At 42.8% G+C, this 17552-nt stretch overlaps 1 long non-coding RNA gene and 3 other non-coding genes across 5 annotated transcripts; all 4 read right to left on the bottom strand.

Moving 5' to 3' along the window:
- Positions 1-5438: 5438 nt before the first annotated feature.
- On the bottom strand, positions 5439-16924 carry LOC128056073 (uncharacterized). Of its 2 annotated transcripts, XR_008200145.1 has the most exons (6): positions 16803-16924; positions 16582-16620; positions 16314-16353; positions 15516-15723; positions 15074-15158; positions 5439-6128 (listed from the first exon to the last, which is right to left on the bottom strand). It is a non-coding gene; the product is annotated as an uncharacterized LOC128056073 (long non-coding RNA). The 2 variants fall into 2 exon arrangements; XR_008200144.1 differs by lacking the exon at positions 5439-6128 and having other exon boundaries at positions 14277-15158.
- LOC128057108 (small nucleolar RNA ZL8) lies at positions 15404-15485 on the bottom strand. Its single transcript, XR_008200289.1, has one exon. It is a non-coding gene; the product is annotated as a small nucleolar RNA ZL8 (small nucleolar RNA).
- LOC128057086 (small nucleolar RNA SNORD52) lies at positions 15827-15893 on the bottom strand. Its single transcript, XR_008200268.1, has one exon. It is a non-coding gene; the product is annotated as a small nucleolar RNA SNORD52 (small nucleolar RNA).
- LOC128057087 (small nucleolar RNA SNORD48) lies at positions 16465-16527 on the bottom strand. The gene has a single exon (XR_008200269.1). It is a non-coding gene; the product is annotated as a small nucleolar RNA SNORD48 (small nucleolar RNA).
- Positions 16925-17552: the final 628 nt, after the last annotated feature.

The raw sequence follows: 17552 nt of genomic DNA, 5'->3' as shown, positions 1-17552 counted from the left end.
AAGACATTCTTTATGTCTTTATCAAAAAGAAGTGAGGGCCACATTCATCTGCAGTTAGAGATATCTTTTACTTTCAACTGCATTTATAAGAAAATGTTAGGATAATTTATTCTATCTGATGGAAGAAGTAGAATATATCCCACTGCGTGTAAAGACAAGGTGTAATTTTGTTATGTTCTAGCCAGAGTTTGTGGTCAACAATGTAATACTTGATTTTTCATTTTATAGACATTTTCAAAAATACAAAATTAGAGAAAATAGCTTCAGTTCAGTTCAGTCGCTGACTCGTGTCCGACTCTTTGCGACCCCATGAATCGCAGCACGCCAGGCCTCCCTGTCCATCACCAACTCCCGGAGTTCACTCAGACTCACATCCATCGAGTCAGTGATGCCATCCAGCCATCTCATCCTCTGTCGTTCCCTTCTCCTCCTGCCCCCAATCCCTCCTAGCATCAGAGTCTTTTCCAATGAGTCAACTCCTCGCGTGAGGTGGCCAAAGTACTGGAGTTTCAGCTTTAGCATCATTCCTTCCAAAAAACACCCAGGACTGATCTCCTTTAGAATGGACTGGTTGGATCTCCTTGCAGTCCAAGGGACTCTCAAGAGTCTTCAACACCACAGTTCAAAAGCATCAATTCTTCGGTGCTCAGCTTTCTTCACCGTCCAACTCTCACATCCATACATGACCACTGGAAAAACCATAGCCTTGACTAGACAGACCTTTGTTGGCAAAGTAACGTCTCTGCTTTTGAATGTGCTATCTAGGTTGGTCATAACTTTTCTTCCAAGGAGTAAGCGTCCTTTAATTTCATGGCTGCAGTCACCATCTGCAGTGATTTTGGAGCCCCCAAAAATAAAAGTCTGACACTGTTTCCACTGTTTCCCCATCTATTTCCCATGAAGTGATGGGACCAGATACCATGATCTTAGTTTTCTGAATGTTGAGCTTTAAGCCAACTTTTTCACTCTCTCACTTTCATCAAGAGGCTTTTTAGTTCCTCTTCACTTTCTGCCATAAGGGTGGTGTCATCTGCGTATCTGAGGTTATTGATATTTCTCCCGGCAATCTTGATTCCACCTTTTGCTTCTTCCAGCCCAGCATTTCTCATGAGGCACTCTGTATATAAGTTAAATAAGCAGGGTGGCAATATACAACCTTGATGTACTCCTTTTCCTATTTGGAACCAGTGTGTTGTTCCATGTCCAGTTCTATCTGTTGCTTTCTGACCTGCATATAGGTTTCTCAAGAGGTGGGTCAGGTGGTCTGGTATTCCCATCTTTTGAAGAATTTTCCATGGTTTATTGTGATCCACACAGTCAAAGGCTTTGGCATAGTCAGTAAAGAACTAGATGTTTTTCTGGAACTCTTGCTTTTTTTATGATCCAGCAGATGTTGGCAATTTGATCTCTGTTTCCTCTGCCTTTTCTAAAACCAGCTTGAACATCAGGGAGTTCACGGTTCACATATTGCTGAAGCCTGGCTTGGAGAATTTTGAGCATTACTTTACTAGCGTGTGAGATGAATGCAATTGTGCGGTAGTTTGAGCATTCTTTGGCATTGCCTTTGTTTGAGATTGGAATGAAAACTGGCCTTTTCCAGTCCTGTGGCCACTGCTGAGTTTTCCAAATTTGCTAGCATATTGAGTGCAGCACTTTCACAGCATCATCTTTCAGGATTTGAAATAGCTCAACTGGAATTCCATCACCTCCACCAGCTTTGTTCATAGTGATGCTTTCTAAGGTCCACTTGACTTCACATTCCGGGATGTCTGGCTCTAGGTGAGTGATCATACCATCGTGATTATCCAGGTTGTGAAGATCTTTTTTGTACAGTTCTTCTGAAAATAGCTTAGTTAACCTCAGGTACCACAACATCCAGTTTCAGCAGTTAATCGAGATGTTACCACATTGCATCGTCTGATCCTTTTGTCTATTTCCTTTGCTGAATTATTTTAAAACAAATCCCAGACCTCTTGACATTTCACCCCTAATTCTTATGTATGCATCTCATTCCTTTTTTTATTACATTTTATTACATAACCATAACGCTATAGCAGTGGCCACAGGACTGGAAAAGGTCAGTTTTCATTCCAATCCCAAAGAAAGGCAATGCCAAAGAATGTTCAAACTACCACACAATTGCACTCATCTCACACGCTAGCAAAGTAATGCTAAGAATTCTCCAAGCCAGGCTTCAACAGTACATGAACTGTGAACTGCCAGATGTTCAAGCTGGATTTAGAAAAGGCAGAGAGGAACCAGAGATCAAATTGCCAACATCCGTTGGATCATCGAAAGAACAAGAGAGTTCCAGAAAAACATCTGCTTCATTGACTACACCAAAGCCTTTGACTATGTGGATTACAACAAACTGTGGAAAACTCTTAAAGAGATGGGAATACCAGACCACCTGACCTGCCTCCTAAGAAATTTGTATGCAGGTCAAGAAGCAACAGTTAGAACTGGACATGGAACAACACACTGGTTCCAAATAGGGAAAGGAGTACATCAAGGTTGTATATTGCCACCCTGCTTATTTAACTTATATGCAGAGTATATCATTCGAAATGCCAGGCTGGATGAAGCACAAGGTGGAATCAAGATTGCCGGGAGAAATATCAATAACCTCAGATACAAAGATGACCCCACCCTTATGGCAGAAAGCGAAGAAGAACTAAAGAGCTTCTCGATGAAAGTGAAAGAGGAGAGTGAAAAAGTTGGCTTAAAACTCAACATTCAGAAAACTAAGACCATGGCATCCAGTCCCATCACTTCATGGCAAAAAGATGGGGAAACAATGGAAACAGTGGCTGGCTTTGTTTTTCTGAGTTCCAAAATCACTGCAAATGGTGACTGCAGTCATGAAATTAAAAGTCGCTTGCTCCTTGGAAGAAAAGCTATAACCGACCTAGACAGCATATTAAAAAGCAGAGACATTACTTTGCCAACAAAGGTCTATCTAGTCAAAGCTAGGGTTTTTCCAGGAGCCATGTATGGATGTGAGAGTTGGATTATAAAGAAAGCTGAGTGCCGAAGAGTTGCTGCTTTTGAACTGCGGTGTTGGAGAAGACTCTTGAGAGTCTCTTGGACTGCAAGGAGATCAAACCAGTCGATCCTAAAAGAAATCTGTCCTGAATATTCATTGGAAGGACTGATGCTGAAGCTGAAACTCCAATACTTGGGCCACCTGATGTGAAGAACTGACTCATTTGAAAAGACCCTGATGCTGGGAAAGACTGAAGGCAGGGGGATGACAGAGGATGAGATGGTTGGATGGCATCACTGACTTGATGGACATGAGTTTTAGCAAGCTGCGGAGTTGGTGATGGACAGGGAAGCCTGGCATGCTGCAGTCCATGGGGTAGCAAGGAGTCGGACAGGACTGAACGACTGAACTGAATGCTTTTGCACACCCAAAACATTCACAATAACTGTGGTATACTCTAAAACCCAAGTTGGTTATTCAAATTTCCTCAGATGTCTTATTTCAGTTGATTAGTTCAAACCAGGATCTCAAGAAAATCTACTCATTGCATTTGGTATTTCTTAAATCTCTTTCTCTCTCTCTCTTTTATTTTATTTTTTTGGATACCATCTACACAGAAGTAGGTTTATTTTGTCCTGTAGCATGGAGCATCGTTTAACTTTTTCCTCTATCCCTTGTGTTTCCACTTACCAAACCTGAAGGTTTGATTAGATTTGGATTCCACCGGGTGAGGAGGAGTGTAGGACAAGATACCTTCTCAGGTGCCGTGTGTTTCCTGTTGTGCTCCCTCAGGAAGCAAGTCCTGCTTGCTTGTCCCTCTCTTGAGTAAAGCTGAGGGTGCATGATGTGTTCAGATGGCCATTAACTCTGTTGTGTAAGGCTTCCCCATCAACCTTCCAACTGACAGTTACATACACAGATGAGTTTTGCCTGAATCAGTTATTTCATGAGGGGTTATGAAATACTGGTTTTTGAATTATTTTCTTTTCACATATTAACTGGAATGCTTTACTGAAAAACAAGTCTCCCTCATCAAGGTTGTTGGGTTACCCTGAAGCATGGTTCATATGGGAAAGGCAGGATAAATGCCTCCTTTCTCCCCGTTTGTTGCCAGTTCTCAAAGTAAACTGATGTGTTCATAATACTTAACCTTGGCCGGTAAACCACGTTGTTACCACACAGGACATACGTACAGAGGCGGAGTCTGCGGGCCTACGGGGGGGGACATGGGGATGCCTGAGAGAAGAAATATGAAGAGAGAAACACAGGCGGCCTGACTGAGGGCAGGGGATCCACTCTGCTTTTCTGACACAGATGGAGAAATAGATACTTATCAGAAATAACTGGACTTCCCTGGTGGTCCAGTGGCTAAGACTCCACTGTCCCAATGCAGGAGGGCCGGGTTCAATCCCAGGTCAGAGAACTAGATCCCACATGCAGCAACTAAAGATCTTGAATGCTGCAGCCAAGTAAATAAATATTTTTAAACTAAATGGTGGCGTAAGAACCCATCTCTAAGTGCTGGAGACAAGAGATATGGGTTTCATCTCTGGGTCAGGAAGATCCCCTGGAGGAGGGCATGGTAACCCACTCCAGAATTTCTGCCTGGAGAATCCCCGTGAACAGAGGAACCTGACAGACTGCAGTCCACCAGGTCACAAAGAGTCAGACACGACTGAAGCAACTTAGCACACACACAAAAACTAAATAGAAGGAAATGAAAGGAACAAATAAATAAATAGAAGGAAAAAGATAAATGACCTCTGGGTAATTTGGCAAAAATACAACCACAAAGGTGGTGCCCATAGTGAATGACCCAACCCAATGTGTATCGAGAGAGGGGAGGTTGGAGGGAAGAGTGAAGATGTACAATCACCTTTGTGCTTCAGTATCTTAAGCCCAGCTAACTTGGTGATGTTCCTATCAACCAATTTCAGGAATGTTGTTCAACCTTCACCAAGCTTGCTTTTGTTCAAGCCGTTCAAGTCCCCTTGCCATTGGAGGTAGGAGCCTGGTATACAATAACTAACACGGGTTCACTGAGGATGTTGTGCCAACCCCAGTGGCAGTTCCATGCTCATGGATCTAAAAGGAGAGATCAAGGGGAGGCCAGTGTCTCAGGATGTCTGAGTCTCAATGAGGCATTTGATATGGTCATAGGGAACCACAGGAAAATTTCCTGGACCCATGTATACAAAAAAGAGGGGAAATTCATTTACCACCACTGGAGGACACTTTTACACTTTAACACCAACCTCTTACATGATACTATAAATAGAGGAAAAGAATGAATCATTTCCCTTACCTTTAAAGGAACAAGTAATTCAAGTTAAAGTACCAGCTGATGAGAGATTATTACTATTATAATAATAAGAGATTATTATTATTTTATAGGAGAATATAAAAATAAGTATAGAAAAAGTAACCAAATTGGAAAATCATCATTTTGCAAACTTGAGTGGCAGTTCCCATTTGAAAGGTGCCCTCCCTGAACCTAGACAGCATATTAAAAAGCAGAGATATTACTTGGCCAACAAAGGTTCATCTAGTCAAAGCTAGGGTTTTTCCAGTAGTCACATGTGGATGTGAGAGTTGGGCTATAAAGAAAGCTGAGTGCTGAAGAATTGATGCTTTTGAACTGCGGTGTTGGAGAAGACTCCTGAGAGTCCCTTGGACTGCAAGGAGATCCAACCAGTCAATCCTAAAGGAAATCAATCCTGAATATTTATTGGAAGGATTGATACTGAAGCTAAAGCTCCAATACTTTGGCCACATGATGCAAAGAACTGACTCATTGGAAAAGACCTGCTGGGAAAGATTGAAGGCAGGAAGAGAAGGGGACAACAGAGGATGAGATGGTTGAATGGCATCACCAACTAGATGGACATGAGTTTGAGCAAGCTGTGGGAGCTGGTGATGGACAAGGAAGCCTGGCAAGCTGCAGTCCATGGGGTCACAGAGTCAGACACAACTGAGCAACTGAACTGAACTGAACTCCCTGAACCAGGACAACAAAAAGCTGAGCCCAAGAGAATTCTGTAGAAACAAAACTTGTTGGGAATTTCCTGGAGGCCCAGTGGTGAAGACTCAGTCCTTTCACTGCCATGACCTGGGTTAAGTTCCCGGTTAAGGAGCGAAGATCCTGCAACAAAAACAGAACATGTTAAAATAATCCTTATCTTCCTTTAGCCTCCCCACATAGTTTAGACACTTTCCCACAACTGCCTCTTTCATTCAACCTAACATATAAGCAAGTATGTTTTGCCATAGCTTTAGGCTTTCATTTTTTTTATGAAGGCTTGTGTTATGTAAAACTTAAATATGTATATTCTTCTCCTGTTAATCTGTCTTTGTCAGGTTGATTTTTCAGAATGAGCCCAGGACCCTAAGAAGGTCAAGGAAAACTTTTCCCTCCCCTACACAGGCAAAGATCATCAGTGGATGCCAAAATCATTAGGTCAAGTGTGATGGAGGCTGGATATTCATTAACATGGTGCTGAAACCAAGGGCAGTCAGCAGTTAGCCGTTAATAAGTAATAATAGTAACCTGCCTTCACTGATCAAGCTCACTGTTTTTACAGAAACTTGCAAACAATGTTTGCCCAAGTTGTTTTTTGAGACTTGGAGCTAGCTGGCTGTGTCTGGTTTGAGCTACAGCCAATTAAGACCCTCCATCTGGATATGCACGAGTGTCTGCTGGATGACATTTTGACATCAGAGGGACAAAAGCTTCATTTTCAGAGCTAACACAGTCATTTTCTGAACACACATAAGAGGCCTGTAGCTTAGTTGTTCCTGTGCAGAATGTTGATCACAGCACCTTTCTCTTATCTCCAATTGCTTTTCACCACACCTCAGCTTTATCCCATGAATATCCCAAGCCCCTTGTCTTTTGGGAAGTAAATTTGAGGCTTGTCCTCTCATCCCTCGGTTGGCTGCTTTACGAATAAGCCCTCCACTGCAAACCTAGCATTTGGCTTGCTGTGCATCAGGCAGACAAACATGGTTTGGTAACACTGCCAAAGAAATAACCTATCTTGCCACTCAAAAGGGCAAAAAGTATTTCTACAAGGAAGAGATCCTGGGGGTCACTACTTTAACCAGGTGATCAAACTAAGGTCTAGAATAATGGAACAAGTAGACATTATGATCCCCCTGACACAAAGCCCTATGAAGTACATAGCATTTGGTAGACTGAAAAAAATGATCCCCTAAAAGATATCCCTGAAGGACAGGGAAGACTGGCGGGCTGCAGCCCGTGGGGTCGCAAAGAGTCTGATCCGACTGAATTGACTGAACAACAACAAAAGATATCCATGCCTTAATCCCTGGAACGTGTGAAGGTTATCTTACATTGGAATAAAGAGGGTCTTTGCAGATGTGATTAAATCAAGGGTCTTGCAATGGGGAGATCCTCCTGGGTTGTCTGGGGGCGGGGGAGCTCTAAATGCAATCACACTTATCACTCTAAGAGGGAGGCCGAAGAAGACTCAATACACACAAGTATAGAGGAAGAAGCAGGGTGACACAGAGGCAGAGACTGGAGTGATGTGGCTGTCACAGCAGTCCAAGTGCAGGTTGGAAAAGCATTTCCAGACACTGAGCATTTCAGAAGGGAGTGGGTTTATTAAGAACAAAGAGCAGAGATAAAGAGAGTGCTGAGAGCACAGCAGGCCGATCTCCTAACAGACCAGGGAGGGGCAATGGGATGCTGTTAGAACAGTGGGCCAGCTCAAGGGAGAGCCGACGCGTTTCATGAGTTAGCAGCCAATTTTTATAGTCTCCAGACAAAATTCCTGCTGGAAGAGTGGCGTTAGCTAATGGGTTAGGGTGCTGTAGAGTGACTACCAGGGTGGGCATTTTTGCTTAACTGGGGTCAGGAAGCTTGCTGATGATGATCAGCAAGCTTTTGACAACAGTTACAAAGGGGAAACAGTGCAAACAGTGTCAGACTTTATTTTGGGGGGGCTCCAAAATCACTGCAGATGGTGATTGCAGCCGTGAAATTAAAAGACGCGTACTCCTTGGAAGGAAAGTTATGACCAACCTAGATAGCATATTCAAAAGCAGAGACATCACTTTGCCAACAAATGTCCATCTAGTCAAGGTTATGGTTTTTCCAGTGGTCATGTATGGATATGAGAGTTGGACTGTGAAGAAAGCTGAGTGCCGAAGAATTGACGCGTTTGAACTGTGGTGTTGGAGAAGATTCTTGAGAGTCCCTTGGACTGCAAGGAGATCCAACCAGTCCATTCTAAAGATCAGCCCTGGGTGTTCTTTGGAAGGAATGATGCTAAAGCTGAAACTCCAGTACTTTGGCCACCTCATGCGAAGAGTTGACTCGTTGGAAAAGACTCTGATGCTGGGAGGGACTGGGAGAAGGGGACAACAGAGGATGAGATGGCTGGATGGCATCACTGACTTGATGGACGTGAGTCTGAGTGAACTCCGGGAGTTCGTGATGGACAGGGAGGCCTGGCGTGCTGCGATTCATGGAGTTGCAAAGAGTCAGACACACTGAGTGACTGAACTGACTGACTGACAAAGGGGCTCAGTCAGTTTCAGAGGTGACCTTGGTTTTGGGCTCCACTTCTTTGGCCTTGGTGCAAGACCTCACACTTGTGACCTTGGGATGAGACTCCACAGTGGCCACAAGTCAAGTTATGCCAGCAGCCGCCAAAAGCTGGAGGAACAGATTTTTCCCTCATGTCTCTGGAGTGAGCCAGTCCTTGTAGACACCTTGATTTTTTTGTTTTGAACTTCTGGCTCCCAGAATTGTGAAGGAAGAAATATCTGTTTTTTTAAAACCATCAAGTTTGTAGTAATTTGTTATAGCACCCATAGGAAACTAATACCTGGTGTCATTCATGAAGTATTCTTGCCCAAACCATGTAATCAGAATCTAATTAGGCCTTTAAGGGAATTCCCTAGTGGTCCAGTGGTTCAATCCCTGGTTGGGGTACTATTAATAAGATCCCACAAGCCGCTCAGTGCAGCCAAAAAAAAAAAAAGGAATCTAATTAGGCCTTTAAGAGTAATTTCTAGGTTAAAGAAAAAGCAGAAACTTGAGGAACAAGTTAAAAACACCATGAGAGTACAGTTTGATGAAATCAACATGTGGAATATCCTACAAAACAACTGCCCAAGTCTCTTCAAAGGATCATTGTCCCAGAAAGAAGGGGACTGTTCTAGAATAAAGAGACTAACAAGATCTAACAGTAAAATAAAGTGCTTGATCCTTGATTGAAGAATACTGACCCTTGAAAGAACAATTAGCATAAAAGATATTTGGGGAACAGTTGAAAAAATTTTAATATTGATTAAGTATTTAGTGATATTGTTGTTGTTGTTTAGTTGCTTGTCTGACCCTTTTGAGACCCCATGTACTGTAGCCCGACAGGCTCCTCTGTCCATAAGATTTCCCAGGCAAGAATACTAGAGGGGACATTAAAGAATCCATAAGATTTCCCAGGCAAGAATACTAAATGGGTTGCCATTTTCTTCTCCAGAGGATCTTCCCGACCCAGGGATCAAACCCGGGTTTCATGCATTGACAGATGGATTCTTTACCACTGAGCCATCTGAGAAGCCCATTAAGTAATATTAGGAATTATTAATTTTCTCAGGCATAATCATATTGCAGGCAAATGTCCTTAGATTTTGGGTATGCATGCTGAAATATTTAAGCATAAAATGCCTTCATCTCTATAATTCACATTCGAATGCGCCTGCTAAATATATATATTTTATGTGTGTATATGTATACACACATATATAATTATATGTATACACACATATAATTTATATATATATATATATTTGCCATTTGCCATATTTTCAAATGTGGGAAAATGTTACAGTATTGGATTAGGTGGTGGGTATATGGGTATTTATATTCTTCCTACTGTTTTAAAAGTTTCCTAATAAAAGAAATGTAAGAAGCAATCAGCCTCTTTTAAAAGGAGGTTATAACAGTTGCTCAGCTTCCTTTAGAAGAAATCAGGACTTCCCTGGTGGTCCAGTAGTGAAGAGTCTGCCTTGCAGTGCAGAGGTTGTAGGTTCGATCTCTGGTCTGGTCAGAGAACTAAGATTTCACATGCTACAGGGGCACCTAAGCCCGAGTGCCTCAGTGAAGATCCCACATGTCTCAGCTAAGACATGATGCAGCCAAACATTAAAAAGAAAAAGCAACTATAGAAGCAATCAACCCAGTGTGGAGCTCAGCCTCTCCCTGCATGCTGCTGGGAAATGGGAGGCTCCAGGTCTCGGGTGGTACCCGACATTGTTGCATGGCCTTTTAAAGACAGCTCCCTCTGTGGTTATTTATCAGCATATAACTGATAACTGGCTGACATCTCTATCGTCACTATATTTAGAAGTTAATGGTTTAATGACAGGCAATAAACAGCCTTGAAATGTGACCTATTCTCACCTGAGAGTCATCTGACGGGCCAATAAAATTCAACACTTTTAAGAGTCAGCAGGTACTTTAACCCTTAGGATAATCTCTTTGTCCCTATTCTTTGGGAAATAACACAATCACAGGACTATTTTGGGAAACTATGACGTTAATGGTCAAAGTACAATAAACAAAGTAACAGGGACTTCCCTGGTGATCTAGTGGCTAAGACTAGTTCCCTAGTCGGGGAACTAGATCCCACATGCCGTGACTAAGACCTGATGCAGCCAAATAAATTAAGTAAATAAACTAAAAAAGAAAGAAAGAAACAGATGGCCCTGAGCTGCTGAAAGCCAGATGCCCACAGATGCCACTGGACAGAACTAACCATTGTGCCTGCAATTGTTCTCACTGGAGCATTAAAACAAACCAGCAAGGTGAGAGCAGCTCTAAGCAAACAATGCCAAATGCTGGAGTGGCTCATTTCATCTTTCCTATCAACTCCTTTTCATGTTACTCATTTCTGTTTCTCTACTCCGCATTATGGATGATTCTTCAGGTTACTAATTCTCTACCAGTGGATTGAATTAACCCCTTTATCTCTTTGAACAACTTTAGTCTCCAAGCGTGCTCCCCATCTGAGTTTCTTGGTTGTAAAGTTATCTGCTGATTTGTTCTCCTGAGGATGTTGTGTATTTTGGCTCATCTTTCGAACAGTTGTCTTCCAAGGGAGCTCCCTGTCTGGAGGTATCCCTGGGGCTGACTTAAGCTTTTGCCTGTGTTCAGCCCTCTGAGATTCACAGGTTCCAAACCACATTTAAGTTATTAAGTAGTTCAGACATACAAAAATATGAATTGCACAAGCTCCCATAGATACTTCCTTGAATACATCTCTCCATACCCGCCCCACCTTGAATTTAGCATTTAACAATCCTATGCATTTGTTTTTACTATGATACTTAACTCCCAACAATGCATATATTTTAAACTTATTTACAATGTTAATTTCTGCTATACAGTGAAGTATTTCAGTTATACATACAGATGTAGTATATATATATATATACACACACACACACTCCTTTTCATATTCTTTCTCATTAGATTTATCACAGAATATTGAATATAGTTCCTGTGCTATACAGTAGGACCTTTAGACAATGTTATTTAGTGATGTTTTTACATTACATACTATTTTTCTGTGATTTGCTTTTTTCCTTCATATTGTGAGATTAATCCACACTGGTATGTTAGGCATACTACCTCTGCATATAACACATGGTATATTGTAAATATACCATTTTCCTACTGGAGAGCACTTGAGTTTCTTTTTTCTCCCCCATTACAATCAGTAACATCAAGGATTCATGTACATTAATCTGTGTGACTGTATTTAGGGTGTGTTACAAGAAGTGGAAACACTGGGTTGAAAAGAATACACCTCATTTTTAGTAGGTACACAGCACAAGTGAGAGCACACAGAGAAAAAAACAGTTTATTGAAGATTGAAGTGAGGCAGAAAGCAGGGTTTCCCTGGAGACTCAGACTGGAAAGAATCTGCCCATAATGGCAGAGATTCAATCCCTGGGTTGGGAAGATCCCCTGGAGAAGGGAATGGCTACTCACTCCAGTATTCTTGCCTGGAGAATTCCATGGAGAGAGGAACCTGGCGGGCTAGTCTATGGAGTCGAAAAGTCAGACACAACTCAGCAACATTTTCACTTTCAAGGCAGAAAGACAGATGGGTATCCTCTCTGAGGAGTGCAGTAAAAATTGAATACACATATAGGACAGCTCTGAGTCTTTGTTTACACTTGTCCAATTATCTTTTTTCACACCTGACCAGTCCCTAAGACCCTCCCCAAGATGTGTGCAACTTTTTGCCAAGGTGGAGTCCACTGCAGATGCCTGTGGAGGGATATCCAAGCTTATCATGGGGCGGCATCCCCTCCTTTTTTGACCCCCAAGGAATCTTCCTGCGAACGTGCAGACAGGAGTTTTCTTTGACCTTAGGAGTGGTCATCTTAAGTCTTTATTTTAGCAGAACGCAGCTCAGCTTCTTCCACTAGCTTTGTCCTCGGAGTATCTGGGTGAGAACAAAGCTTCAATTTTACTCCACTTGACTACCACCAGCTGTCCAGCCCAGGTGTCCATCTATCTCCTACAATCCTTTTCTGTGACCTTAGCAAATAGACCACCTGACCTGCCTCTTGAGAAACCTGTATGTAGGTCAGGAAGCAACAGTTAAAACTGGGCATGGAACAACAGACTGGTTCCAAATAGGAAAAGGAGTACATCAAGGCTGTATATTGTCACCCTGCTTGTTTAACTTATATGCAGAGTACATCATGAGAAACACTGGGCTGGAGGAAGCACAAGCTGGAATCAAGATAACCTCAGATATGCAGATAACACCACCCTTATGGCAGAAAGTGAAGAACTAAAAAGCCTCTTGATGAAAGTGAAAGAGAATGAAAAAGTTGGTTTAAAACTCAACATTCAGAAAATTAAGATCATGGCATCAGGTCCCATCACTTCATGGCAAATAGATGGGGAAACAGTGGCTGACTTCATGAAATTGAAAGACACTTACTCCTTGGAAGGAAAATTATGACCAACCTAGATAGCATATTAAAAAGCAAACATTATTTTGCAAAAAAAAGGTCCATCTAGTCAAGGCTATGGTTTTTTCAGTAGTCATGTATGGATGTGAGAGTTGGACTATAAAGAAAGCTGAGTGCCAAAGAATTGATGCTTTTGAATTGTGGTGTTGGAGAAGACTCTTGAGAGTCCCTTGGACTGCAAAGAGATCAAATCAGTCCATCCTAAAGATCAGTCCTGGGTGTTCACTGGAAGGACTGATGTTGAAGCTGAAACTCCAATACTTTGGCCACCTGATGCAAAGAGCTGACTCATTTGAAAAGACCCTGATGCTGGGAAAGGTTGAGGGCAGAAGGGGACAACAGAGGATGAGATGGTTGGATGGCATCACCGACTCAATGGACATGGGTTTGGGTAGACTCCCAGAGCTGGTGATGGACAGGGAGGCCTGACGTGCTGCAGTTCATGGGGTCAGTCAGACACGACTGAGCGACTGGACTGAAGATTAAAGAACCCAAGGTCAGAGAATAACAGTGGGAGCAGGTGACCTTGCCCTGTACCTAACAAGGCAATTTCAAGGAGGAAAACAAACTGGCAAAACTGACTAAGGAAAACAGAAGTTGGAAAAAATCTTTGCTGAGTGGTGACCAAACTGTAAATGTTCCACAGAAAAATGAATGTAAAAGATGTGCAATTTTTAAAACATGACTTATTAGAGACAGAAGCTGGTACACTCCAGCTGGAACAGTGATGGTAGATGTAGACAGACAGGCAGTCTGAAGGAAACTATCATTTGGAGTACAAACTGGGACGAGGCTCCCCTGGTGGTCCAGTGGCTGAGATTCCACACTCTTAATGCTGGGGACACAGGTTGAATCCCTGTGGTCAGGGAACTAGATCCCACATGCCACAACTAAAGACCCTGGATGCTTCAACTAAGACCTGGCACAGCCAACCTAAGTAAACTAACATTCAAAAATAAAGTGGGACAACTTTATGGAACATACACTATTACTTTTAAAAGCCCACATCCTTTGACTCTGAAATTCTACTTTTGGAGAAGTATTTTGCAACACAACTTCAAAGGGGTACAAACAGGGAATCAGACTGGTTTATAGCTTGAAAGAAACTCAAATACCCCCTGCCAAGCAAATGTACAACACAGCTTTAGCGCGGCATACTCTGTACATGCTAGTGAGGAATCATCTTTATGACACTGACAAAAAGGAGCAAAGGGTACTTTTTCTCCAATTTTTTAAATTGTGGTGAAATACACATAAAATTAGCATGTTTACCATTAAAAAAATTTTATTGGGGTATAGTTGATTTACAATGTGTTAGTTTCAAGTATACAGTAAACTGAATCAGTTATACATACAAACACTTTGTGATCCTCTTCTCTTATAGACTATTACTGAGGACTGAGTTTCCTGTGCTATACAGGTCTTTATTAGTTATCTATTTTATACTTAGCGGTGTGTATGTATCAATTTCAACCTTCCAGTTTATCCCTCCCCAAATCTTTACCACTTTTAGGCATACAGTTCAGTGGTAATAACTGTTCATAACACTGAGCAATTATCACCACCATCCATCCCCATGAACCCTTTCACCTTGTAAAAGTGAAATACCCATTAAATACTTCTTCACGTCCTCATTCCCAGCTCCTGACAACCACCAGGATTATTATTCTTCTAGAAATATATCCAGACAAACTATGTTTTCACCAATTCATCAAAAAGAAAACTGGATGACTGTGTTAATAGTATAATTAAAACCTCAAAGATTAAAAATATTATGGCACTCCATCTAGAAATCCTCAACATTGGTGTCAATATATGACAAACCTAATTTTAGTTTTTTGTAATGTAGCTGGAAAGAGGTACAGCTAGATGTCAACTGATGCTCATTCACTTTCACATCCCTAAACCTTTCTGTACCCTCTTGTTTTTACTCAGACCCCCCTATTTTTATTTGCTTTAAAACATTTTATTGCAATCTTTCTAATAAAGGTCACCTAATTGACTTTGGTCCCCAAATTTCTAAGCAGCCCACCCCCTCTCCACCAGAGTTTAACAGCTGCTCACACAGGTTCATGCAGGAAACATGTGAAGTTCCAAGGATCTGACCAACACCAGGTAGGACATCCTCTGCGTCAGCAAAATCCTAAAACTTCATAGAAGAAATACATATTAAAAACATGCAAGTAGTTGGCATTAGAGCATCAATCTGTTATAGATACAGGGATAGACTGGTAACTCTAACAGAGAGAACTGTGATTAGCCAAAAAGGACTTGCGGCAGTAATCACTTCCTAGTATATATAGATATCCAATTATTACAGCATGTATGTGAAACTAATGTAACTATATACCAATTTTACTTTTTAAAGAAAATTGCCACACGAAAGAAAGAAGCACGAGTGGATCAGGTGGTTTCAAAGATCCTCAGAGAAGCGCTCAGAGACTCTAGTCCAACCAGTTCATCACCACCACTCTGGAGCTGGGAGAAAAACAAGAAAGAGACTTACCACAGTACCCAGGTAGAAGGCATGTTTGTTGCTCTCCATTTCTTGTCACAGCCTGTTGCTGAAGTGGCAGGAACCATCACCTGGACATCCCAGCCACCCCAAAAGTGCTTCTCCAAGAGAATTCTAAACCTTAGGCCTTCAGTCACCAGGCTAGCCTGGAATCTCTGTGAAGGGGTACTGCCCTGGCTGGGCTTCCAAAGCTTTCAAGCTAGAAAAAAAGATGAAAGCAGGACAACCAATGAGAAAAACAAGCAGAGTTACAGCCTTCCCACCAGCCCTTCTCAAATAGCCAAGTATCCAGTTCCCTAAATGAGTCAGAAATCAATTTTGACATCAAGACTAGTATCAGAGACTCTAGTCTGAGAAATCATCATTCCTAATTTAGGGATATCTGGATCAAGGACAGCATTAGAATCTAGAACATTCAGAGATGATAGCCCCAACATAAAGTGAAAGTGAAGTAGCTCAGTGGTGTCCGTGCAACCCCGTGGACTGTAGCCTACCAGGCTCCTTCCTCCATGGGATTCTCCAGGCAATACTGGAGTGGGTTGCCATTTCCTTCTCCAACATAAGGATTTATCAAATTAAGAGTTTAGCGATGGAAAGTTCAGGAGAGAAAAGGAGAAAACAAATTTAGAACTGCAGAAAATACCTCCATCAAGAAAGCACCGTATGTAGGGTAACTTATACTAGGAAAAGGGGTGGAGAAAGCATGTTTAGCAAGGCTGAGAAGAAAAGTTCGAAAAGTTAAAAAAGATCATCTGTGAAGAGACAGATAACAGCATAGCTAACACTTACCCTTCTTTTAAGAATAACACACCGGTGGACGTTTTAACTCCTAATGGAGAAATGAGACACACGAATACGAGATGAACAACAGTTCTTGAACTTCTCCCCGCGCCCAAATACCAAAGATCCCAGCCCGGGTCGGGGGGACGGGGGTAGAGGTGGTCAGCGCGCTGCGGTGATGGCGTCAGCGAGACACTCAGAATCACCTGGAGTCATCATCAACCCCATCCTCCCCCAGTGAAACCGCCAGCCACTCCAGCTCGCACAATCCACTCACCCTCGTGGTGCCTCGGACCCTCCTTCGAGAATCAGGAGCCTGGAAAGAAAGCAATTAGTCAGCAGAGACCAGGGCGACTCCACACGAGTCCCCCATGCCCTGGGCTGGGTCAGTTCCAAGCAGTGGCGTCACAGACACATCAGAAACTCTAGTCTGTATTAATAATTCATCCCGCTCAGCCCGAGACTGCGGTTCTCCCACTCAACGGGTTCCCGAGGTACCTGCAAGCCGGTAGCTGTGCAAAGACGGCGCAGGCTGCAGCCTCCCCCTGGTTTGGGTAAGGTTCCACAGCAGACGACTGGCGAACCGCCGGAGAACCATCCTCACCCTGCGCGTGTTCGCTGCACAAAGAGAACTGCATGGGCGGGGCCAGGGCTATTTATTCACGGCGCGCGGCTTCGGGGCCTGACGGGCATGGCTGTCTTCTGAGATGCCTGTCTCGACCAGCAGAATGTTCCTCATCACTCGTCCACACAAGACTAAAGTAATGTGAAAGAGAGGCCACTAGCGAATGTTTCACATTCTTCTGGGCAAATATTCGGAGACGTTTTGTGAATTTTTAAATACAAAGAACAGGTGACCTGACTGGCCAGGCCGCAGAAAGTCCCCAGCGCTGTTCGGTGGGCGCACACTTCCTGGATGGCCTCCCAGGAGGTCTAGGCCCAGCTTGTGTAACCCGGAGGCTTGTCTTTGGTTCTCACGTGTCCCAGCAAGGCATTGGGGTCACTCCAAGGGACTGTCATCCCGCTGTGTCTAGCCAGCGAAATCTGAATCCGCAACCCCCCTCTTCCAGCCCACAGACTGTCAGGCACATTATTTCTTGTCCTTTTTTAATAAACAGCTTTATTAAGGTATAATTTTGTCTACTGCGGGGGAGGGGGGTGCTGGCTGGGTGGGTGGGGCAGCACAACCTGAAAGTTGAGAATTCTGTTTTATTCTGCAGGCAAAACTGAAGACCTTGAAATATGTAC

The sequence above is a fragment of the Budorcas taxicolor genome, chromosome 11 (genome assembly GCF_023091745.1).
Source record: "Budorcas taxicolor isolate Tak-1 chromosome 11, Takin1.1, whole genome shotgun sequence".
NCBI lineage: Eukaryota > Metazoa > Chordata > Mammalia > Artiodactyla > Bovidae > Budorcas > Budorcas taxicolor.
The sequence above is the reverse complement of the archived record's forward strand: the minus strand, read 5'-3'. Positions and strand labels throughout refer to the sequence as shown.